This window comes from Mesocricetus auratus, unplaced genomic scaffold (assembly GCF_017639785.1).
Source record: "Mesocricetus auratus isolate SY011 unplaced genomic scaffold, BCM_Maur_2.0 Super-Scaffold_100011, whole genome shotgun sequence".
Taxonomy (NCBI): domain Eukaryota; kingdom Metazoa; phylum Chordata; class Mammalia; order Rodentia; family Cricetidae; genus Mesocricetus; species Mesocricetus auratus.
This window is the reverse complement of record NW_024429195.1, coordinates 4923595-4948207: the sequence shown is the minus strand read 5'-3', so window position 1 is coordinate 4948207 and position 24613 is coordinate 4923595. Positions and strand designations below refer to the sequence as shown.

Genomic DNA, 24613 nt, shown 5'->3' with positions numbered 1-24613 from the left:
TCTGGCTTGGTTGTGTCAGGGAAGGATTTCATGTTTCTTAATTTTGCTTTCTCCTCTGTTTTCCAACTAATTTTTTTTCCAAATGTTAATTTTGATGTCTCTATATCCTGATTCTTCTACCACACTGGGACTATTTCTTCATGAGAAGAAGAAGAATTAAAAAAAAGAATGGCATATATTATGCAGCAGTTATTTGAGGATTAATTTACATTCTGCTAGTAAATTATAATGCTTAATGCCTAGCAGAGAGCTAATCATAAATTTAAATGACTTCCTTTATGTTGTATAACCTTTCTTCTTGGAGCCATGTAAGGAACCCTCTATTCACCCCCAGATGAAGAGGGCACCAGCAGATAAATAAAGGGATTCTGTCAAATTCCAGCTTGGTGAACCAATGAGTGTTTATTGGGGTTACTTATGGGAGCACGGGTGACACCCAGGCAGCTCCTCCTCCAGTTCCACTGGAGTGTGGGTGACTCAGGGAGAGTTGCGTCACTAAAGAGTCCTCTGCATTTATTATGAGAAGTCACGGCAACCCAAAAATCCCACAACCACTTAACCTTCCACCGATTACTGTAAACTCTAGCTCCTTCCGGGTCGCATGCAGCTAAAGCCGGATGAATGTGGTGACTGGAGTCTCAAGTGCTGGTGGGTGAACCCCCCATGCCAACCTCCTGGAAAGAATGCAAATGTCCTCGTTATCATTGCCTTAGACCGGTCTTACTTCTTGGTGACTGTGGGTCTGTGGTGGATCAGGAAATTTTGCTTCATAACGGCTGTGGTCACGCAAGCCTGGAGGAAATGGCTGTTCTATACATAGTTTAATTCTTCCTTTACCTAGAGAAGATGAATCTAATAATTGTGGCTTTTGTGTTAATCAGCTTTGCATTACTTCAGCACACTTCTGAGATAAGGCGTCAAGGGGAAAGGTTTATTTGAGCTTATGGTTTTGGAAGTTGTAGTCTGATGGTGTGATCTCATTCGTTCTCAAGCTTGTAAGGAGGCAACAGGTCCCAGAGGGAGTGCTTGGGAAAACGTAGGCCACGCCCCCTCTGAGTGAAGCCATGCCCCTCTACTCTCCTTGATGGCAGAAAGCAAAGGAGAAACGAGGGGCGAGATCTCTTTGAGGACACACCTCACATGGCTACAGACCTCTCACTGGGCTCCAGTCTTTAAAACTCCATCAGCATCCAGCACCGCCATGATCTGGGACCAAACCTTTGACTCATAAGCATTCTGGAGGGGGTGGGGGAGGGCGGGACAATTATCCAAATAGTAGCAGATCTGTGCCCGAGTTTATATTGCTCTGCTTTAACCTAGATTCAATTTGTGCCTCAGTTTTGTTTCAGGTTTTAATTTTTAGAACTGACTCTTTAAATTCACCATGCATCTTTTAAAACAAAGGTGGAACCTGATCTGACATTTAGTATCTATTTAACTGGCTGCTTTTAGGACAAATATTTGAAAGCTAGCTCCATTTATTTGTTCTTTGGAAGTCAGTTTCAGTGTTATCAAGACAATACAAAGTTTAATTACAGGATGAAATTTTGGGTAGCTTTAAAGCATATGTAATTCCAAACAGTTTGTTTTAGAAAGAGTTGTAAAATTTTTTACATTTAAACATTTTGAGTTTTATTAATATGTGGTGGTGTTTATCAATATCATATTTAGAATTTCCTTAGGAAATGGAGTATTTTGACACATTATCATTTTTATGAACTGTAAGTTGAGCCAATTTATCTTGAACCTTGTATTTCATTTTCAACTAGTGCTAAGATTTACTGCAGTCCCCATTTTCTCCATGGAGACGAAGGAGAAGGGACAAGCCTTCACTTGTTTGGATCCAAGCTTTCAGCACAGATTACTCTCTGCTAAGTGATGTCAACCTTCAGTGCACCTGCTTGCAAATGTGAAGCCTGGCAGGGCCGTGGTCATTTAGTCTGACCATATTGACTTCAGGTCTCTCATTTCAAAGATGACTAACATTTTCCCAACTGTCCCAGTGATGTGTGAAAACTTTGATCCAAGGAAGTCTGACCTGTAAGAGGCTGAACGAGAAATCTGAGGCATTGGGAAATAAAAGGTAAGACGTCTGGTCGTTTGTGCTAAGAGAATACGTGTGCATGCCTTTATTGCAAGATTGTGTGTGTGTGTGTGTGTGTGTGTGTGTGTGTGTGTGTGTCTTTACTGCAAATGCTAAGAGGTCTTTCTCTATTGTAGAGAGGGAACAGCCTTATATACAGGCTTATAGCACAGTGGAAAAACCCCAGGTGGAAGAGATTGTGTTTTTCTCCTGCTAGATGTTGATGTTAGTGGGGCAAGGCTGGGGCAGTAAGCCAGGACTAGAAAACAGAATGCACTTGGACAGGAAAACAGGATGGACTTGTTGGCTGACCAGCAGACCCCAAGGAGACTGGCACCTAATGAGAGTGTATTATATGAAACTTCCCAAGGCAAAGAAAGCATGAGTTCTGAATCTAGCCATAACCCCACATTTGAGACCATACTTTTAAATATAATGTTGCTTTTTAACATTGCTGAGTTATGAGACAGAAAACCCTTATTGGCTGATTTTTTTTAATATTAAAATATTCACCTCTAAAATTCTAAATTTGCCTTTCATATGGTAACATCTTTTTGGCTAAATTAGCTAAAAGCTTGAACACTTCAATGTGGTTTTGGTATTAAGCATGTGTATGTGTCATAGATATAGTACATTATTTAGATGTGTGTGTGTGTGTGTGTGTGTGTGTGTGTGTGTTCAGAGATAGGCAGATGCTGAATTGGTCATTGTTTGCATAAGTTTGTGAGTATAAATTGGCATGTTTTTTCTATGAGTTTTAATATAATTGAAAGCCCAGACCATATAAAGAAGCAACAGATGCATAGCTTTGTGTGCTAGGCACAGCATAGATTTTCCATTACTTCACAATACCAATATCAATTATCTTCATAATTTAATGCAGTTTCACTCATCCAAACCAGGCAAGAATAGGAACCCTGTTCCTTCTCTTTCCTTAGAAAGATGGTTTCCTGTTCCCAGGGTTTAATTTGACCATGTTAAAGACCAAGATTCTTTTCTCTTCCCCTAGCAGATGGGGCTGAGAATGAAGTGAACTGAACGAGGCCACAAGTCAATGTGGATCACCACAAAGGGTATTGAACTTTCAAAATCCATTTTAGCGTCTGTTTACAGGAAGATTAAAACACAGCCTTTTCTTTTCATCTCATCCATGCAGAGAGTTGCTTGGATCTCACCTGTGTGTGAAAACAAGCTTCCCAGAGAGAGGAACTCAGGGCCGGTTTTGTTCTGTCTTATTCCTGTCTGCAATCAATTCAGGGATCTTTCTTGAAGAACGACTGTTTCGGGATTTATCATTGCTTCTGCTGAATGTGCTACACATGCATTGTCAAATTTTGAACGTGACGGAATGAGTAGCAGTGCATCCATAATGACCATAATTCAGTCTTCGGAGTGCAGGGCGTGAAGCAGAGACACACATTTTGGACGTCAGTGATAATGGTTTGTGGCTATAAAAAAAAAGAAACATAGGAGATGGGCTGTAACGGCATTCATCCAGCAGTGTTTTGAAACTGTTTGATGAAAGGAGTCCTCTCTATGGTTTATTAACGTTTCCATCTTTCAAAGGGAGTAAGGACTGGGGCATAACAAGGAGAAATGGGGTGGACGATGGGATGCAGTTCTTTATTTCATAATACTATGCTACCCTGTTCGACATGCAATCAGAAGCAAGGACAAAGAGAGAGACACTTTATATACAGCCTCAGTGAGGAGAGATGTCCCATTATTCAATTCCTACAGGAGCTCAGGTCAAACAGCAAAGGGAGGTGCCAACTCTCACCCAGGTCATGACTCAAAGATCTTCATTTGACCCCCTGAGGAATCCCCTGTGCCTCTCAGAACTGTGTGTCCACCAAAGTGTGGAGAGAGAGACACACTGAAGAGTTCCCTGCTGTCCTGAGTCATTCCTGGCTTCCCCTCAGGCCTGCTGAGTCACCTCCTAGGAATGCAGCAGGGAGTGAGTGAGCCAGGGTGACAATTTTCCTCCAAACACCCAAGCTGGGAGGAGGGGTGCCAACTTCCCAGCTTCTCCTCCTGCTGTCCTCTGGGCTAACTCCTCCCGACTCTTGTTCAGACTGTAACAGGTATTTATCCATTCTGCCCAATGGTACCACTTCTTCTGAGCAAGTGAATCGGGTAATCCTACCCCTTCCTACTGAGTGAGGGAGGAGTCCAATGCTCTGTGGCTCCTTTAGCTGAGACCATTTGTTGGAGTGATGTTTTCCATCTTTTACAGTGTTTTCATTGCAATGGGTTGCAATCTCCTTTAGAATTAGAAGGATCTCCCCCAAATGCCCTGTAATTTCATCAAGCAGGCCCACCTTCCAATAGAAGACAAGACTAAGCAGGCTGGCATGCCTGTTGGTGATCCTTTGTGACTGGTGTCTTACTGATCCTTTGGCCAAGCTTCCTTCTGTGTCTTCACGTTCACTTATTCTGTTGAAAGAAAACCGTGGGACTTGGGCTCTTTGGTCCAGTCATACTCCTGTCCCCCTTGTCTTGCCTTGCAGCTTCTTTGATTTCAATTTCTGTCTCCTAGAAACGTGGCAGCTGAGAAAGTCAGGGGACTCTGAAATAAGCTAAGGAATCAAATGAAGGCTTTGCCAATGGTGGGAAGTATTGTCTTCCACATATCACCGTGGGATCTTACAATGGCTACAACTGCAGATGCTGCAGTTACCTTCCCCTGGCTGAGGTCTTACGGCCCCAGGGGCACGTGAGTTTGTATTTGCTTTACAGCACATGCTGAGCAATGACTCTGGTGCTGGTTTTAATACCTGTAAAGTGACTGGAGGATTGTCCGGTTTTAGATATCGAACTGGCTCCTGGCTGCAGAAGAGCTGTTGCTACCAGCTGATATTATGATGAAAGGCTGTCATAGGCTTTGATGGCTGAGGCTGGCCTGCTGTTCCTGGACAAAGAGGCCTTGAACCACAGTCTGCCTCTGCAATAAACCACTCTTTCATCCGTATTCCGGCTTCCCCAGATGGCCTTTCAAAGGAAGCAGCCAACTTTTAAAAGAAGCGTTATTTAGGTTGGAAATTGGCCATATACTAACAAGTTAGGGAGGGCACGTGCATTCTATTTAAAGTCATTTTTACTCATTAATTTTGCGATTCGACAATTTCATGTATGTGAAAGTTGACAATTCCGTGTATATCACATATTCTGACTGCTTTCTCCTCCCACTCTCTCTTCTCCTTCCCATCCCCCTCTATTCTGTCTCACCCATATTCTTTCACAGAATCATGACTTTGGGTTGTGCTTTGTGACCCATTTAGTTTAACCTGGGCCATCTTCATCATTGTATTGGAGCCTCCTGGGTTTCCTGAGTTCATCAATAGTAAATAGTTCAGCAGTGAATGGTAGCCCCCCTGAGCCCCTCCAGCATCCATACCTGCTGTTAAAGACATGTCCTTGTGCAGATTCAGCACAGGTACTCCCAGCTGCTGTGAATTCTTGATTGCAAAGGATGTATCTAACCCTCCCAGCCCTTCTCCCTTTATACACGCTTTAATCTCGAGCTGCCGTGAGTAAAAACATCTTTGAATCTCTTTAATTCACCTGATACAATTTTAGCTTCTGCAGTATGACATACTCTAAAAGTCGTGAATTTTGTTGCTTTCATGTTGTAAATGTAACATCTATTTTATTTTTAATTGTGTGAGTGTGTGTTGAGGTATCTGCATGTGAGTGTGGGTGCCCACTGAGGTCCAAAGACTCAGATCTGCTGCAGTTGGGAGTTATAAGTGATTGTGAGCCACCTGCTCAGGATGCTGGGAACCCAACCAAGGTCTGCTGCAAAAGTAGTAAACACTCTTAGCAGCCATCCCTTCAGACTGTGTATTTAAAATAACAATTTGCACCTATATTCTAGACTATTTTCCAGCTGAGTCATCTCGAGTCTCCCAGGGCTCTCCCAAGGCATGGTTTGTCAATATCTCCATCTGCACTGTGAAGCAGATGGCCACGATGGTAACTTAAAACATGACGTTTTAAACTGATTTATCTTACAGACTAATTGCATGTGATCATTTGAACACGTATTTACAATATGGTACATATTGATGGTGTAGAAATCATGTTTCAGATTCCCAGTAACCCTGTTTATGTGAAAAACAGGCACAGTGTGTCTCCACTGTGAAACCCCAGGTTGCACTTCAGAAGGACACAAGCAAGCTCTGTGATGTCAGTTTCAGAAACTGGTCAGCTTGTATCAGGGTCTGGGACTTTAGCTGGGGTAAGGAAGCTATGCTGAATTGGGTGTGTGTGTGTGTGGAAACGTGTGTCTGTGTGTGTGTGTGCATGGGTGTGTTTGGTCAGGAAGTAAGAGAGTATACAAACAGTGACAAGGATTGTGTCAAAAGAAGAAAGAGGCCAGCTTAAATGCATTCTCATTAGCCAAACCTGGGGGCAATTTTATCTGGAGAGTGAGAGAGATGAAAGGATTATAATTTTAAAAAACCCACAAGAATTCATATAGCTAAGCTGACTTATAGCTAAATAAGTAAGAAAGCAATTTTGTTTTTTACGGGAAAATGCCGGCCAGTGGAAAGACACAGCAGATAGGAAAACCAGGGTTACAAACGTACCGTTTTGCAATCGTTAGAGTAAAGTTGAACATAGCCAGACAGATCAACACACAACTCAGCAAAGAGAATTTAAGTGAGAAATAAGATATGTGCAGAACCTCAAATGGTCTCTCTACGAATCACTCGGTAATACGGATGATAAAGAAGTATACAGTACCGGCACAGGGCAGCGTCCCGCACAACTTTGCCATCAGCGAGGGGTGATCAAGTGCCTCTCAGCCACATCACACACACTGTGACCCAACCAAAAGTGAATCACCTTCATTTAACTACAAGGAAACAACAGAGAAACCCAGTGTTAAATAGATATATGCTACGGATAACGGGCTTTCTTCCACCAGAAATGCCAATGGCATGAAACCAAAGGAAGGCTGAACACCTGCTGCAAACTAAATGAGGCCCAGAAAACAAAATAGCAACATGGGATCAGTGTTACCAGGCATTGTCTTGAACTGGGGAAGAATTCTATGAAAGATATTTTGGTAATAATTGGGAAAACTCTCTTAATACTTTTAAAGTGTTGTGCCAGTGTAAAATGCCCTGAATTTGAAAATTACCCTGTGGTTCTCTTTAAGAAATAAATCTTGTCATAGAAAACATAACTTAGAATACTAAGGGATAAAGCGGCGTGATGTGTGGAATCCACTCTCATACGGTTTTAAAAAAAAGTGTATGTTTCAATTTTATTATATTTATGTATGTATGAGAGACAGCGGGCATGCGTACTGAAATAGTAAATCTGGATAAACAGTAATTAGGCACTCTGCAATTATAATACTTCAAGCATAATTTTATTTTCAAAGAAACAGGACGTAGTAAGCCAAGTTATTTTACTGAGTACTTACTGCAGTCCTTACTGTTATGCTGGTGGGTTGTGCGTCTGCTAAAGGAGGTTGGGTCCCAGGGTGGTCGTGTTGAGACGTGATGGACCATCTAGTAGATAAGCTTTATAGAAGTTCCTTGGGGTCACTGGGGGACTCTGTTCCCCAAAGGGATTTAAAGGGGTTCTTGACAAGGGGCTGCCTTTAAAGGGAACACGCTGGCCCACCCCTGCTTCCTGTCTCCCACAGCCTCCTATGAACTACCACAGGGTCCTTGTAGATCCTGGACTTTGTGTATGCATTTCTAGCATCAACGAAAGCTGAGTAACCTCTCTTTTTTTAGAGACAGAGTTTCTCTGTGGCTTTGGAGGCTGTCCTGGAACTAGCTCTTGTAGACCAGCCTGGCCTCGAGCTCACAGAGATCCGCCTGCCTCTGACTCCCGAGTGCTGGGATTAAAGGCGTGCGCCACCACCACGCGCCCCCCCCCTTTATGTACCTGGCTACCTTAAGTATTTCATCGTCGTGATGAAAAGCTGATACTGCTTCACCTGTTTGGAAAACAAAAACAGAAACCAAGGTGACAGGAAAACACACGTAAGAATTTTAAAGCCTGGCTGACAGTACACTAGCAGATAAAGTAATCTCGTGAATGAATCTCCTGTCACAGAACACTGACTACTTCACATAAACAACAAAATGAGAATATACAAATTGGGATTGGCTATCTGTCCTGCAATCCTTTCCCTGCTCAGATGCAGTTTGGAATGCTTATCTGTTGGTCATGTTTGATGGCATTTATCAGTATAACAGACAGACATAACAACTTTGTTCCTAGACCATCTCTCTTAAAAAAAAATTATCTCTTTATATTAGTCACCATTCATTGGTTTAGCTCTTACTGTCACATGACCTCAGTTTCTGCACCTGTGAAGTGGGGTGAACTTTACAGTCTTCCTAAGTTCTTGGGATTTAAAGACCATCTACATGGGTGATGCCCTTCCGGTCTGTTTGGGGTCTACATGGGTGATGCCCTTCCGGTCTGTTTGGGGTCTACATGGGTGATGCCCTTCCGGTCTGTTTGGGGTCTACATGGGTGATGCCCTTCCGGTCTGTTTGGGGAAGGCGGTAGAAACAGCGGGGATATGGTTCTATCTTGCAGCGAGGACTCTTGACACCAACGCCAGACTTCTATCGAAGCTCAGGTTTTGTTAATAAAAACATTATGTCATAATATTTCGTCACAGGCCTTTACTGCCTGACATTTTCTAGTCAAGTGGTCATGAGGTGCACAGACTTGTACCTTCAACCATTTAAACCAGAACACCGAGATGCTAGCTATATATCCTTAACTAATAATATTGACCCCTTGACCTGCCAACTTCAGAAATAAGAATTCCTAATCACTTAAAAGCAGAAATTTGTGCCTCTAGGCTTTCTTCATCTCTCTTCTTTATGCATCTTCTATACAGCTACCTTCTCGTTATTTTTTTATGTTGGGACATATTCTCAATGACTGATTAGTCTACACTTCGCTAACAGGCTGATTAAACTACTTTTAAGTAAAAGAAACTCCCTTCACATTATTACAACAATGTGACTACAATTAATTAAGGAAAGACATACCATGATTGGACCTATAAAAAGGAGCCATGCACCTCCATTAATAAGAGCTGGACTACTGGCAGGAGAGTATCTCAAGTGTCAAGGTCAAATTGATTCTTTTCTTAAGTGTGTCAAGTACCACACAGTCCCATAGCTTGCTGTGTATTGCTTTTTTTTTTTAAACATCCCTTCAGGTTTAAGAATGTGTTTGGAGAGTCTAATTAACATAACTTTTACAGTGGGCAGACTTGTAATGTGCTCTTGTCACTGGGCAGTTTCTTCCTATGTGCATTTCCTGCACAGGTATTGTGCTAGAGGGCTGACTTCAGTACCTCTGTCTCCATCTGTACCGTTGGCTTCCCAAGCCCTACAACTCTCACCCAGTAATTATTTTTCACAGACTTCAAGGTCAAGTCCACTTTCTTTTGGCTGTCATGATGTTCTTTGTCTTGGATTGCCTTTCCATTTTTACCCAGAACAGTCCAAATAGCCGTTTGAAAAATTTTTCTTCAGAAAGTATACAGGGAAAGCGAAAGGCTCTAACTACTTGCATGTCTGAAAATACCTTTTGAACTTAAAAGAAAAATGTAATTTAGATGGGCATGTAATTCCAGCTTTAAAAGAATTTGTTCTCTGAACTTTAAAGCACTTTCCATTATCTTCTATCAATCAATTTTCCTGCAGGGAGAGTGACACAGTCCAGTTCTCATTTCTGGACAGGTAATTTTGTTTCTTCTTTAAGCAAGTTCTTAGGCTCTTACTTACCTCTGATGCAGTGAAGCTTCATCGAAGGCTCCCAGGTATGGAATCTTTCTGTCATTTGATGATAGAGATGTCCCAGACACCTACAGAGGCCTTAGCCCTTCCTGGGAAAACAGCTTCGGCTACAACAGAGAAGAATACTGTTTGATTTGAGCAGAAGGTGCACGACCCTTCTGGGTGTGGGCCCGGGAGCAGAGAGTTCGGTGAAGGCAGGTAAACTTGGATGGCTTCCTGTGTAGTCCGTGGATTCTGCTTTATTTTGCCCCGGAATTCTTGGCTAATTCTCAGCCTTGAACTTAGTTTGGGCACAGTTGCCTGTGGAATGAGATATTTAGAAAAAAAGTTTCTATCTGTATTCAGAACGTAGATGTTTGTTGTTGACACCATGCTCCAGATGATGCCGTATGATAACTTTCTGTAGAGTCTTCATAGATTATAAGCAGTCTGGAGATAGTTTAAAGGGTGATCCAGGAATCCAGGATGTACACTGGTATGAGCAGTCTGAGTTCGTTTTTTGTTTGTTTGTTTGTTTGTTTTGTTTTTGAGCTTCTGCCAACTTTGGTGTGTGGGAAGTCCTGGATGTTGATTGAGAGTTGACTATGCTTTCTTGAGTGACGGTGTTTTTATTTTTATTTTGTTGGCTTCAATTTACAAAGACAAAAATCCAACTTTTATGGCGAAGTCTTCCAGGAGGGGCCTTAAGAGCTTCCCATGTTCTAACCTGGTTAATCTCCACTGAAACCCTGTGAGGAAAATACTGTAATTGCCAGTGTTTCGTAAGGAGGCCAACAGAGATGCTCACACAGCTCATGATTGGCCTACTGTCACGTGACTCCTGGCCCTCAGCGGTTGCGCCCTCCACTTATCTTGGAAAAGTATGTGGAAAGCTTTAACTCTCTGGTCCTGCGGATGTGTCAGGAGCTCATTCCCCTTCATAGTTCAAGAGGCATTAATTTCCATGGAATGTGAGGAGTAGGGGCCAAAAGGGCGAGGCTTGGGTTCTGTCTTCTGTCCAGGGCCTCCCCGAAACCACCAGGCTGTGATGTCTGAATGCGAGATTCACCGAGTCGGCTGGCTGGATCCAGACATAAGCGGTTGTTTACGCTGGGGTTTATGTGGATCCACCACAGTGGCAGGCAAGAGGCAGCCAGAGATTTACTTTCAGAAGCAGATGATGGCCTGGGTTTTTTGTTTTTTTTTTTTGTTTGTTTGTTTTTTGCTCCACCTACTCACTTAACTATTTCATTCCGCTAGAGCCAGACAAGTGCTTGAGGGTTAGAGTCCAAAGTGGCACCAAGCCCAAATTGTAGTCTCAAGGAAAAAACATTCAGAATGGTTCAGAGCACTTGCTGTTTTTGCAGAGGACCTGGGTTCAATTCCTAGCACCCACCTGATGACTCACAATCATCCACGATCCTAATCCCAGGGGATCCAACACCCTCTTCTGAATGCTGAGGAAACTAGACATGCATGAGGTACATATACATACATGCAGATAAAATACCCATACATATAAAAAAGGGTTCATTTCACCTTACAGCTTTCAGTCCATCAGGACAGGAACTCCAGGAAGGACCGGGAGGCAGGAGCCCAGAAAGAGACTGTGGAGGGACGCTGCTCACTGGCTTGCTTCCAGAACTCACATCCTGCTACGTTTATTAAGCCTCCCTGGACCAGTTGGCCAGGATGGCACTGCCTACAGTGGCTGAGCCTTCCCCTGTCAATCACTAATCGAGGAAGCAGCCCCCACAGACTCCCATTTTCTCGGGTGAGGTTCCTTCTCCCGGATAACTCCAGCTTGTGTCGAGTTGACGCATTCGGTCCAGGACGGGTGTGAGGGCTTTATCCGGGGGCAGAATCTGGCTGTGAATGTGAACAGCCCAGAGGAGTTCTGGTACTCTTGTTCACTTTGTACCCACGGGTGCAGCGGAGATTTTTCTCAGTGGGTTGATCTTCATCTGAAAGCTCCGTCGCCACGCCCATCTCCAGATGCTCTTGCCAAGTTCCCTTCTCCTGTTTTCACACTTTGTTAGCGAACAGCAGGCCTGAAGGCCCCAGCTGAGCATCAGGCAGGAAGGAGAAACTGAAAGCTCTCCTTTGCTTTCCATACAATGCCTTCTGGCCTCCTGGAAGGTAACTGATGACACGCGCCGCCTTTTGCAGTCCGTATTTTAATTCGGATTCTTGTCTTTAGAGACTGAGCTTTCTGAGAGCTGGGTCCTTGTTTTATTCATTCAGCGGGCCATTAGCTTATCCAAGCAGGCAGTTGTAACCTGTAGTCTTCCCGCCAGCCACCTGGGCCCTGCAGAGCTGCCTGAAACCCCCAAATAACACACAGGACGCTATATTAATTATAAAGCTGTTGGCCATTTGCTATGATTTCTTGTCAGCTAGCTCAGACTTAATTGTTTGCTTTGTTTCTTACTGGCCAGCTCTGACTTAAGTATTTAACCCATAATCGCGAATCTGAGTATTTCCATGTGGTCTTCTCTTACCAGAGAAAGGGTCCACATGTTGCCTCTCCCACGTCCTACATCGTGACTGACAGTGCCTCCCTTTCCCGGAATCCTCCTCGATTCCTAGTCCCACCTATCTTGCTTCATTATTGGCCAACAGTGCTTTATTCAACAACCAATAAGATAAGCACATACACAGAAGGACTTCCCCCATCAGGCAGTGTTTACTGTCTACTGACGGCTCATCTCTCTCTCTCTCTCTCTGTCTCTCTCTCTCTCCTCTCTCCCTCTCCTCTCTCTCTCTCTCTCTCCCTCCTCCCCATTCTGTTTATACATCCTGCCCCCCCCAACTTCTCCCAGCTCTGCCAAACCTCCCATCTCCCCCAGATCCACTCCTGCTCCATTTCCCGTCAGATAAAGAGCAGGCTTCCAAGAGAAAAATACGCCAAAATAAGACACAACGAGACAAGGCAGAGCCCTCAGATCAAGGCTGGCAAGGCAACTGAAGAGGAGAAAAAAGATTCTCAAGAGCAGGCAGAAGAGTCAGAGACACACAGCCTGCTGTTAGGAGTCTCACAAGCCACCAAGCTCACAGCCTAACTATGCACACAGAACCTAGTGTAAACGCATGCCGGGCCCATGCTTGCCTTTCAGTATCCATGAGCCCATGCAAGCCCTGCTTGGTTGATTCGGTGGGCGATTTTCTCCCAGGCAGCAGGTGCAGAGACTCACACCAGATGTTATGTGGAGAGAGTGTAAATGGAGGTCTCTATCCTGTCCCTGAGAAAGAGGGAATGAATAAAGATTGTCGGAGTCAGAGAGGATGGATGACCACCCAGAAAATATCCCTGAATTCAATGGTTTTATTACCTACACAGAAGAAAACAAACATAAGTGGTTTTAAAAAGACTATATTGATGTTCAGTATTTAGTAAACTTTGTGTGATCAAAAAGGAGAAAGATTTGGTTTAGTCTTGCACTCACATAGTAACCCCTTTTCTAGCTTCTTTACTAGATGTCCTACAATGCAACACTCATTCTGTAGACGGAGGGATTTATGAAAATGCATTAGACTAAGTCAGGCGTGGTGGCTCGAGCCTTTAATACCAGCACTTGCAGACACAAGCAGATTTCTGAGTTCAAGCCAGGCTTATCTACAGAGAGAGCTCCAGGACAACAAGGGCTACACAGAGAAACCCTGAAAAACAAATGCAACAACAAAAATTATATTAGAATGTATCGAAACTTGGCTTTATGTTTTCAGTGTGAATTTCATATTGATTGTATAGACAAGGGCACTTGGTTTCTAAGTGTATCTCAGTCATTCTAGCTCCTCCTCTTGGGAGAACCCGACCTGTTCTCTCAGCTTAGAACCTTTGAGTGAATACTTCCTGATGCAATTATATATCATCAGAACCTTCATGTCACTCAGAGCTCAGCTAAGATGGTTGAATCCCCCACCGTTGGTGAAGTAAACACCAGGCACTGGATGTCATGTGAAGAGGCAAAATGCCAGCCATGACACACATATGTCTTTCTTCTAGCTATCCTCCTCCATCATTTCCTTCCTTCTTTCCCTCCCTCTCTCCTTCCTCCCCCTCCTTTCTCTATCCCTCCCCCCTTTCTCCCTTTCTCCTTCCCTCCAGCTCCATTATAATAGTACTCTCATTCTTCTTCAATCCTAGGCCTGTTCTAAAGCATGACACCATACAGTCCATAGTACATGGAAAGACAGACAGAAAATTTTTGGAAGATTTGGTAGGTTAGAGGAGAAAATGTTTTTTTAGACCCAGAAAACAGGTTGCAACCAAAACATGTATATTAAAAGTATGTTGTAAGGCCGGTCGTTCGTGGCGCATGCCTTTAATCCCAGCACTCGGGAGGCAGAGGCAGGCGGATCTCTGTGAGTTCGAGGCCAGTCTGGTCTACAGAGTGAGTTCCAGGACAGCCTCCAAAACAATACAGAGAAACCCTGTCTCAAAAAAAAAAAAACCAAAAAAAAAAGTATGTTGTAGCTGAAACTCAGAGTACAAATTAAGATTGAGAAGAATAGGAACACAGAGAGTAAGAACTGAAATTTCTTTATTTATAACATACAGACGCACACAGGCACACACACACATACACACATACAAATAACTGTCTTGAGGAAGAGGGTGAATGGACTTAACAGATGATACTGATAGAGGTGATATAGTATAACTAAGTTTTAACTTAGACATTAGTAATCTTGTTTTATGAGTAAATTAAAAAATATGTCACATGACCTGGACAGGTGTGAAAAACACACAGACAATCGTTTGTCTCATTATTCATTTGACATCAAAAAACCCACCACAAGCAGTGGCTATATTTATGACACATGCATGTGTCTGTAATACATATTGTTTGGGTTTTATTTATTATTTCTACATTTTAAAAAACAATTCTCAGGGCATTGAAGAGATGTTCGCTTTTGGTAGTCTCCTTTCCTCTAAAAATGGAAACAATGGTGTCAGTGAGTTTTTTGTAAGATTCAAATGACCTTGAAATGTGTCCAGTGCAGAGAGCGATCTTTGCATTACTAACACACAGCTGTTAGAATTCATCCTAACAGTCAGCATCATTGTCATTGTCATCAACACCCCCCATCATCACCTACTACTCACAGGAAGAGAAACATGATGCAACTTTAATGAGGAAATTTCATAGCACATTAAAAATAAATCCTTTGTAAAGGCAAATTCCTTTTCCCATTTCTTGATGTGAATTCCCTTCCTTCCTTCCTTCCTTCCTTCCTTCCTTCCTTCCTTCCTTCCTTCCTTCCTTCCTTCCCTGTCTTGCTGTGCTGCCTAGGCTCTAAAGGCTCATCTGCACTCACCCCCTCTCCCCTGCTTAAGTCCATTGTTTTCATGTTTCAAATCAGAACCGAGTTCAGAATATGCCACTGTGTGTTGGAAGAGATCTCAATAGAGAATGTGTTCCCCACAATAAAGGGGACGTCTCAGGACCCATTCAAGAGTCTCCGGTACCAGGTCCTTTCCCGAAGACTCAAGGCTAGCTGTGGCCTGTGGTTCTGCAAGTGGGCTCTGTGAGAGAGGAAGGAAGGGCGTTCCTGCTTGAGATTTCCTGTCACTGTGAGTCACTGATACAGAGCTGGTTTCTTGCGCTTCGTAGCCCGCTATCAGGAGAGCGGGAATGTGGCTGTAAAAGTCAAATGTGTGCGTGGTGATAACTGCTTTCCCAGCTGCGAGTAAGGGGGATCCTAGCTCTCCAATGTGTGTTCCTGCCCTTGCTAGCAACGGATCCAAAGCAGGGCTCGGCTTTCCTTTTCTGAGACTCAAATAGCAAAACACGAGAGAAAGAGCAACCTTGCCTGTTGTAGTGGAAAGACACTCTTGCAGACAGGAGGCCAAATCCACATTTTTGACTCTGCTGGGAAAGACCCTAAGCCTTCCCATCCTGACCTCTTTTATACTTTCTCTGCCTTCCCTATCTTAAAGCAAGTTGGAGTGGAATCGGGGGAGGGTGTGTGTGTGTGTGTGAAACTTCTGTGGTTGTCTTGTAAATAAAACTGTAAAGTAATTTTCCCTTCTGAAGTATAATGTGAAAGGGATTAATCCTCATAAAGAAATTCTGTAAAAGGGAATGATGACAGCTGTGCTATATAACTTCTAAACTCACTGGGAGGATCAATATTAATAACAATAGCTATTGAGCCCATGCTTCAGAGTAGACATTATGCTTTGCATACAGTATTGCTAATCTTCACAGTAACCCAGGCAAACAAAGGTTCACATATGAACCTAGTGTTCCCTTTAGGTCTATAGCCAAGTTACATCTCTGGATTTTGCTTTGGTCCCATGTAAAATGGGTACAATACCAACTACTTGTGATCAAAGCAGAGAGAAAGGCAAGTATGAAATCCTGGCAGCTCTGTGCTTGACATACAGATTTGTCACAAATATATGCTCTCTTCATCTTTTTTTCTCTAAAAATAGTAGAAAGTGATCATAGGCTTCCAGTATCACTAAACAAGTATGGATTGCTTTTCAAGGTGTCTTCAGAAATGCTTCTGCGGTGGACAAGGCAGGCAGGATGGTGAGGGGGAGCATGGTCTTACAATGAAACTCATCTGTCTACCAAGAGAATCTGCTGATTCATCTGATAGTGACTTTCTTTTTCATGTTTGCTTTTGATTTTTCTTATAAGCTCTTGCTATGTTACACAGGTTGACCTTGGACTTATGATTCCCCTGCCTCATCCTCCTGAGTGCTGGGGTTGTACACTCATGCCATTATGCCTGACTTTTAGCATGCACTTGAAAGTGGTCGGTTTTAATTAGGGACAAGGAAATTATAATCCAAAGTTGCAATGGAAAGAAGATTACTAAAATGCACTTTTTTTTTCTTTAACATGGATTATAAGGATATAAGTGAGATGGTGTGGCCTTTGTAGGGAAGTTACAATTAATTCAGCTATGGTTTTGATATGAATGTAAACTGATTGTCATTAAGTGGCTACCTTCTAAAGCCAGAACTGTCAGAATGTATGCTTATTAGAGAAAGAGAGGGAGAGAGGGAGGGAGGGGGAGAGAGAGAGAGAGAGAGAGAGAGAGAGAGACATCAGCAATGCATTGAAATATTTTTTATTTTGTTCCCACAATTAGCCTTCCTTTTAATCCCTGGGGCTGGGACAGTTCTCCAAATAGTAATTATTTTATTAAGCTGTCGGCTCCTCTTTTCATTTGTTTTCTATGTTTATATTATTAGGTAGAAAGTCATGGAAAATACTCTTTTCATCTCAGTATAGGTCACTTCAATGCATGTTGAGACGTTTAGGGATGTGATGTTATTGGTACGTTTAAAGCTCCACGTCTGTCTTGAGAACTGTCTCAGCAAACACACGCTGCTGACTGGTCCATGCCCAAAGCTTTGCAGTTTCTTGCCAGATCGGTGAGGATCATTGTTGTGTAAGGCCAGAGACTTGGTGAACAAGGAGTAGGTAGTTATCTTCCATTTGGGAGCAGAAAGTAAATCTGTTTGGTAAGGAAAAGACACGAAGGCCGGAATAAATGTTATTCAATAATAAGAAACTGTTTGCAACGAGGCCTGCATTGTCCTTACTCCAGAGCAAACCTTGACTCTGACTGCATTTCCACAGCCGAGGCCTCACTGGCCCTACTCATAGAAGGACACGGAGATAGAGGGAAGGTAAACTGGCAAAGCAAAAGACAGAGAAGAAAAGAGTGTCACAGTCCCAGTGCCTGGCCCCGTCAGTCTCAAATAGCGCAGTTTCGAGGGCTCAGATAATTCCTTCTCTGTGGCAGTTAATATTTGTTGCTTAAAGGAGCTTAAACGTCATTATCCAGACACAGGAGGAAGGAAAAGAGATAAAAGGAAGTGAATGAGACTACTATATTGTCTCATGTAGGAATAGTTTCTAAATCTTTGCATGACCCAAGTTTAACTAACGTAAGCAGTGTTCGTTGTAGCTTGTATTATCCATGGATGCCCTGGGGATATCATTCAAAAGTATTTTAATGCGATTAATGCTGTTAAGCCTAACGAAGTCTCTCTGATGATGAAAAAGAGAGCCTTCTCCTTGTTTTGCTCTTTGTGATGGACATTCTTGGATTAAAGTGTAAGCCGTGGTTATTTGATATCTAGATCTACATAGCACAGGGCCCACATCTAAGGAAGAGATGCTCTCTGTGAGTCATATGGAAAAGAAACTGGCATTTTTCGGAGCAAAGGAATTGCACCGTGATGTCAAACCAGCAGACACATCTTTACTCATGCTAAGGATTTGTTTTCCCCTTCCCTTTAATCTTAGGCATGTCACGTAAACTGAATGTAGAGATATTTGTCATTTTCAAAGCGATTGTATTTGAGTCAAAAAGTGATAGAGTCATTTCGAAAAGTAAAACCTTTTTCTTCTACTGGTTTACTATGCCCATGTGTGTAGTTGGAAGTCTAATTGGAAGAATTAGGAGCACACTAAGACCCCCACAGCAGACCCAGCAACATTCAGAGCAGTGGTTGTCAACTTTCCTAATGCTGTGGCTCTCCAATACAGTTCCTCGTGCTGTGGTTGTGGGGCCCAGGGCAGCTTGGCTACACTGCCTACATGAGAGGCTCAATAGAAGTCAGTCAAAGAATAGGCCTAGATTTCAGTTTACTGTAAGGCAATACCTGTTTCCAGGAAAGACCATAAACTAAGACCACTGAGGCAGCACCAAGGAAGAGGTCAATCAACATCCCAGGGGAAATATCTAATGTTCCAAAATAAATGCCTAACATTCCAACCATTATAGGCAGCACCAGATGTCCCTTAGCCCATTACACTCCTACACCTTCCTGCCAAGACACCCCTAGATGAATACCAGTCAATCAGGGGTCCTGAACCTTAAAAATTCCCTCACCCCAACCTCTGCTATGATAAAAAAAAACCCCACCCCAACTGAGTTCAAGGCTCAACCATTGTACTGTTGCATCAGACACAAGAGGGGTCCAAACTCAAACTTGAATAAATACTCTTTGCTTTTGCATACAGATTCAGACTCCTTGGTGGTCTCTGGGGGGTCCCCGATATAAAGGCATATATCAATAGTGACCCCCAACCATAAAATTATTTCTGTTGCAGCTTCATACCTGTAATTTTGCTACTCTTATGAATCATAACGGAAATATTTGATACACAGGATATCTGATATGCCATCCCTGTTGAAAGGGTCATTTGCCCATCAAAGGGGTGTCGGCCCACAGGTTGAGAATTATTGATTTAGAGAGTTGTCATTCCCATGTAGACACTGAATTCCCACTTTTAACTACTTTAACACTGTGGCTGTTTCCCCCAGGAAGAGTGATCTCCAAAGCTGTTTCTACATGAGACAGCCTAGCACTTGGATTTCTCACTGTACAAGTAGGGTTCTGATCTAGACTGGCATCTTCTACCTCCATGATAATGCAGCATCTGGTTCCAGTGGTTCTCAGACTGTACTGTATATTAGACATGCTTGGAAACTTGATAACCCAGCTTTCTGGACTAAAGGCAGCACTGGAAAAGTCCAAAAACCAGAATTTCCTTTTTTTCCCTTGGTTTTTCTCTGTATTGTTTTGGAGGCTGTTCTTGACCTGTCTCTGTAGACCAGGCTGGCCTCGAACTCACAGAGATCTGCCTGCCTCTGCTTCCTGAGTGCTGGGATTAAAGGTGTGTGCCACCAACGCCTGAACTCTTATTTATGTCTCATCCTACCCACCTGGGAAACTCATTTGAAACCCACTGGCATGATTAAATATTCCAGGAGTAGAAGTAAGGTATTGCATTTTCAATACTCCTATATGACCAACTTCAGGGAAGAGTTTTCAGAGGACTACAGTCCTTCAGGGAGGGAAGCCATGATTCATGGTGCAACCAGAGATATGAGAGAAAGGAATTCAAGTACACAGCTAGATTTCCCCTTTCTCCCCACCCCCTCTTCCTCTTTTACTCAGTTCTGGAGCTCGGCCTGTAGGATTATGCCATGCACACCCCACATAGGTCTTTGCTCCTCAGTTACAGCCACTGAGAAAACCATCACGGGCACACCCAGAAGTGTGACCCATTAATGCCCTCGATGTTTCTTATTTCAGTCAAGTTGATAATTGTGATTGACAATCATAAATCCATCTCTTGTCAACTTGACACCCGAGTAATCACCTTAAACTGTGATATCCCACCGTTGGCTTGCTTGGGCTCATGGACGTGTCATAAAGCAGAATGCATTTAGTTCAACTTCAGAAGTCCTAACACTGTTCCAAAGTCCAAAGTCTCTTGTGAGAGTCAAGGCAAACTCTTCAACTATTAGCCTCAATAAAACCAAAAGCAATTTATAGTCTTCCGATAAGCAATGACTCAGCCTATACATTCTCATCCAAAAGGGAGAACTGGGGGTATAGAAAGGAAGTTTCAGATCAGAATGAACTGAAAATCCATCTGGAGAAAACATCAAACCCTGAAGCCCCTTGTCGGAATTTAGGGTTCTTGGTGGCAACAGCTAGACTCTGGGGTTGCTGTTCTGTCGTCTGAGGCGCGTTTAGCCTATGTCCTGAGTGGGATCCACTCAGTGTTTGTAGCTTTTCTTACAGAATGCCCATGGTTCTGGAGTCTTCTGGGGTTTCTACCACAACTTAATGCTTCACCCTCATGGCTTCACAAAAAAACCCTTTCTCAAGGCTTCCATGCAGGAAATCCAGCCCTGTTATGTAGCCTGGCCTCAGTAGCTTTTTGGAACCTTGCTCCAATGCACTGCTGTTTCAAACAAGATAAAGAAAGGGTATTTGAATGCTTTTACCACAAAGAAATCGTAAGTATTTCGGGAGATAACCGTGTTTACCCCAGTTTTAAGATTTCACGCACTACAATATGTAACTGTACTGTTACTGGACATTTAAAGTCATTAAGGTCACTGCATAGTTTCCCTGTGTTTCGACTATATGTGATCAAATTATGAAACAGAAAACAATGGATATGGGTTTATTTACAGTTTTGCTCTGGGAAAAAGTTTTAGTTCCCTCCTCACTGTCTCTGTGGCTGTATAACCACCCATAGAAAGCCAGGAAACAATTAGAATTATGCTAATTTAACCAACAGCCCAATTAGTCCTCTGTTTGAGGGAAGCGAACCTGGTGCCATTGTAGTCTCCAGATAGTCTGAATTAAGACTGGGGACAGAAAATGGGATCTGAAAGATCCTGGTTTTGGAAGAGAGCTGGTTTAGGGGATGGACAATCCACTCCTAGGCTAGGTCTGGCAGAATGAAGTTCTTTATTGGTAACTCCATCCTTTTGAAGGAAGAAGAGCTCAAATCTTCCCTACTTTAGACACCCTCTACATGATCCAGACTTCTTCATTCCTGTTAAACTCGTTAATTCTGAAAGTGAAAAAGACAGCAGTATGATAGCCTAAGGGAGAGGCACATGTGGATTTTAGTAAAAACAGCTTCTTAGCCCTGTTTCAGACCCCATTAGTGTATTCAACTTTTGTATGTCAATAGGCATAGATAAACAAATAAATACAACGAAAAAGAAATAAAACCCCAAACAAAATAAGTAATTGCTGGGTTGTGCTGACTCAAATGAATTTTTTCTGCTTTCCTGGTGGTAACAAAGGAAACAAAAGGAAACACCCCTATTATCACAGATCATTAATTAAAAGGGTTATTAGATGAACTAATGTCCCAGGCCAGGGAAGGATAAACGATCGAATGAGTCTAGGAGTGTTAATTCCCCCACTAACCTAGACCTATTTCTACTTCAGAAAGGGGATGTCTGAAAAAATGTTACAAGATACAGTCTCTTGTGACCGTCACATGTTTTAGCAACACAGCACAAAACAGTTTTGAAAAGATTTCTAATAAACAGTGCTGTGTTTATTTCCTACTATTTCTTTAAGCCCCCTCTTGCTCTGTGAACCCGTGGGTAAGTAAGGAAAGTTACAGCTTCAAGCCCTTGACTAATTTATTAATGCTAGCCAGTGTTTCAGATTGGCTTTTCCTGTGTCTTCCCTTCCTCCTGGGGACCCCGAGGGCATCACGTGTGAGGGACTGGGTCTTGTGTCTGCTTTACTAGTATTGGTGGGTGTCTAGTTAGAGACCAGCAGGCTTGGAGGATGTTGTTGCTGATTCCCTGCTGAATTATGTGCAGCCTGTAACAAGGTCTGGAGTCGTAGAACCCTAAATATGGCTCAGAAGAAGGGGATCTGAGTCCTGTCTCCAGCCCTGAGATAAAACATGACATCCAGGACTGTCTGAAAAGTTAATAGACTGCTATCTGGTTCTAGGAACTCCAAATCTTGTAAGATTAGTGTTCAGCGGATAAAGCAAAACAAAGCAAAATCAACAACAAAAAACAACGAAGGCATACCATTGCTCCCTCCAGAAATACAGCAAACAGGTATCTCAATTACTTGCACATGAGAAAGGTCACAGGAAAAGCCGGTTGATCCAGAAACCAAGGAAATGGAATGAAGTCTGTCTAAAATGCAGACACACCATAGTCCTTTTGGCCATTGTTCATTCTTGACTCTTATAATAAACTCTATCCCTCTTTTTAAGCTTTACGTTATTGGGACTTGAATTTAGGGTGCTGTGCATGCTAGGTAAACACTCTAAAGTAAACCAAATTCCTATTTTCTGCATCACACTTTTCGCGTCACCATTTAAATCGTCCCTAGTGGGATTCTGGCGTCTGGTGATGACAGGCACCAAATGGTTGCAGAGATTACTGAGAACAAGCTCCTGGTTTATACCTGCACTTCCCAATTTTAAATCACTCTTTCAAGCTCTCATTTTTTTTCCGCATTCCCACTAAAAAGTCTGTATTCCATTCTTTAAAAATGAGTGTCTTAGCATTTTAGCCTCCTTGTATGTATGGAGGCGTCCACAGAGTCCAGAAGTAGGCATTGGGTCCCCAACTCCGAGACTTCGTGGCCTCTTCCTCGTGATTGGTGGCTGGGATTAACGAAGGGTGCCACCGCTCCTGGCTCCACCTTGGTTTTAAGGGATACAATATCGTGAATTTTCAACTCTTGTGCTAGAGCTCATGCACATGGTGGTATTTAGGGTGAACACAAGTGTATGTAAAGACCCATAGAAAATAAAGTTATACCTGTGTCTTTAGAAAGCTCATTAAAAAAAAAAGCCGGGTGTTGGTGGCGCACACGCCTTTAATCCCAGCACTGGGAGGCAGAGGCAGGCGGATCTCTGTGAGTTGGAGGCCAGTCTGGTCTACAGAGTGAGTTCCAGGACAGCCTCCAAAACAATACAGAGAAACCCTGTCTCGAAAAACCAAAAAAAAAAAAAAAAAAAGAAAGCTCATTTTAAGTAAATTATGGGATTACGCAATATGCAATAGCATTGGCAGTTTTTGCTTCTTATGACTAAATACTCCCTTTTATAATTCCATTGGCTCTTGCTCAACAAAATAAAAAAAAGACACTCACCTTTACTGTTTTGTTATGTGTAAACATATCTTACACATTTACTTACTAGGTCACCATGGTCACTGGCAAAGCACTTCGTCAAACAGTGATTGTGCTGAAAGTTTGGCACTGCTCAGCAAAATAACAGGGGGCAGGCAGATTTTGCTGTGCTTACAGATCTGATTAATTGCTATTTTTGTATATTGCAGGACTGAAAAGAATGTTTCCAAAAACTTGGGCTAAGAATCATCTGGGAAGCTGTTAAACTAAAGCCAGTCCAAATTGGAACCTTTGGGAGCAATCTCTGGAAACGCACATCAACATAATTCTTGAGATACCTTTGTACTTAGTAATTCTTAAAACCACTATCCTTAGATTCACAACTATAGATTAAAAAATCCGCAACTCCTCTCTGGCCAAGCATACAGGCTTTAATGTGTCTGTCAGTAGCAGGTACACTTTAGCATTATCGCCTGTTTTCTTTTCTTGTGCTTTCTAGAATCTTGGTGCTACACACCATTAGAATTACCAGGTAATAATCAACAGAAGCTAATTCTACATTAAACTGAAGCAAACTGTTATACTGTGTAGAGAGTAAAGAAATAAAACACAAATCCAAAGATCTAGGATTGGAAGAAGACAAATAGAATAACCTCAAATACTGTAAAGGAGTTCTGGCCATATTTATTTCTTAGGTAAGTTTTTTTTTGTTACATTGAAAAAGTATAGGCTAAATGTATCTATTTGTTCATGTCCTCATGTCCTCGTCAAAAAGAAAGTAAATGGATGCTCAATATTATTACATGGCAGATAGTTTACAAGTAGGTCTCTGTCTTAGCTTCTTTTCTATTCCTGGCACAAATCCTCTAACAAAAAACAGCAACAGGGAGGGATTATTTGTCTCACCATCACAGGTTACAATCTTATCTACAGTCAAGAACAGAGAGAGAATAAGACGTGGCTCCTTGCTTTGTTCCTCTTTCCTTACATAGTTAAGGACCCACCCTGCATAGGGACCAGTGTCACCCACAGTGGACTAGGTATTCCTTTACCAGACTGTTAACCAGGTCACAGTCAAGAAAACCCTCTACAAACATGTCCGCCAACCAAACTGATCAAGACAATTCCTCAACTGAGGCTCCCTTCTCAGGTGATTCTAGACTGTGGCAAAGTGACAGTTACCATCTGGTCAACCCTGAAATCATAAACATACAAGCAGCACTAAATGAGCTGAGCAGGTTGTATTTATATCTGTTCTCCACTGCAGCAGACATCAGCTGCCACTAGCTCCTCAGCTGTGTGTGGAACTGCACGGACTCCTCTCCCAGCCCCCCCCCCAACCTTGGACTGGCTTGA

The 24613-nt window shown here is 42.7% G+C and overlaps 2 long non-coding RNA genes across 2 annotated transcripts; one reads left to right on the top strand and one right to left on the bottom strand.

Moving 5' to 3' along the window:
- Positions 1–2940: 2940 nt before the first annotated feature.
- LOC110342388 lies at positions 2941–6977 on the bottom strand. The gene is made up of 2 exons (XR_002384444.2): positions 4405–6977; positions 2941–3531 (listed from the first exon to the last, which is right to left on the bottom strand). It is a non-coding gene; the product is annotated as an uncharacterized LOC110342388 (long non-coding RNA).
- LOC110342387 lies at positions 5500–23621 on the top strand. The gene is made up of 3 exons (XR_002384443.2): positions 5500–5612; positions 22118–22230; positions 23467–23621. It is a non-coding gene; the product is annotated as an uncharacterized LOC110342387 (long non-coding RNA).
- The last annotated feature ends 992 nt before the right edge of the window (positions 23622–24613 follow it).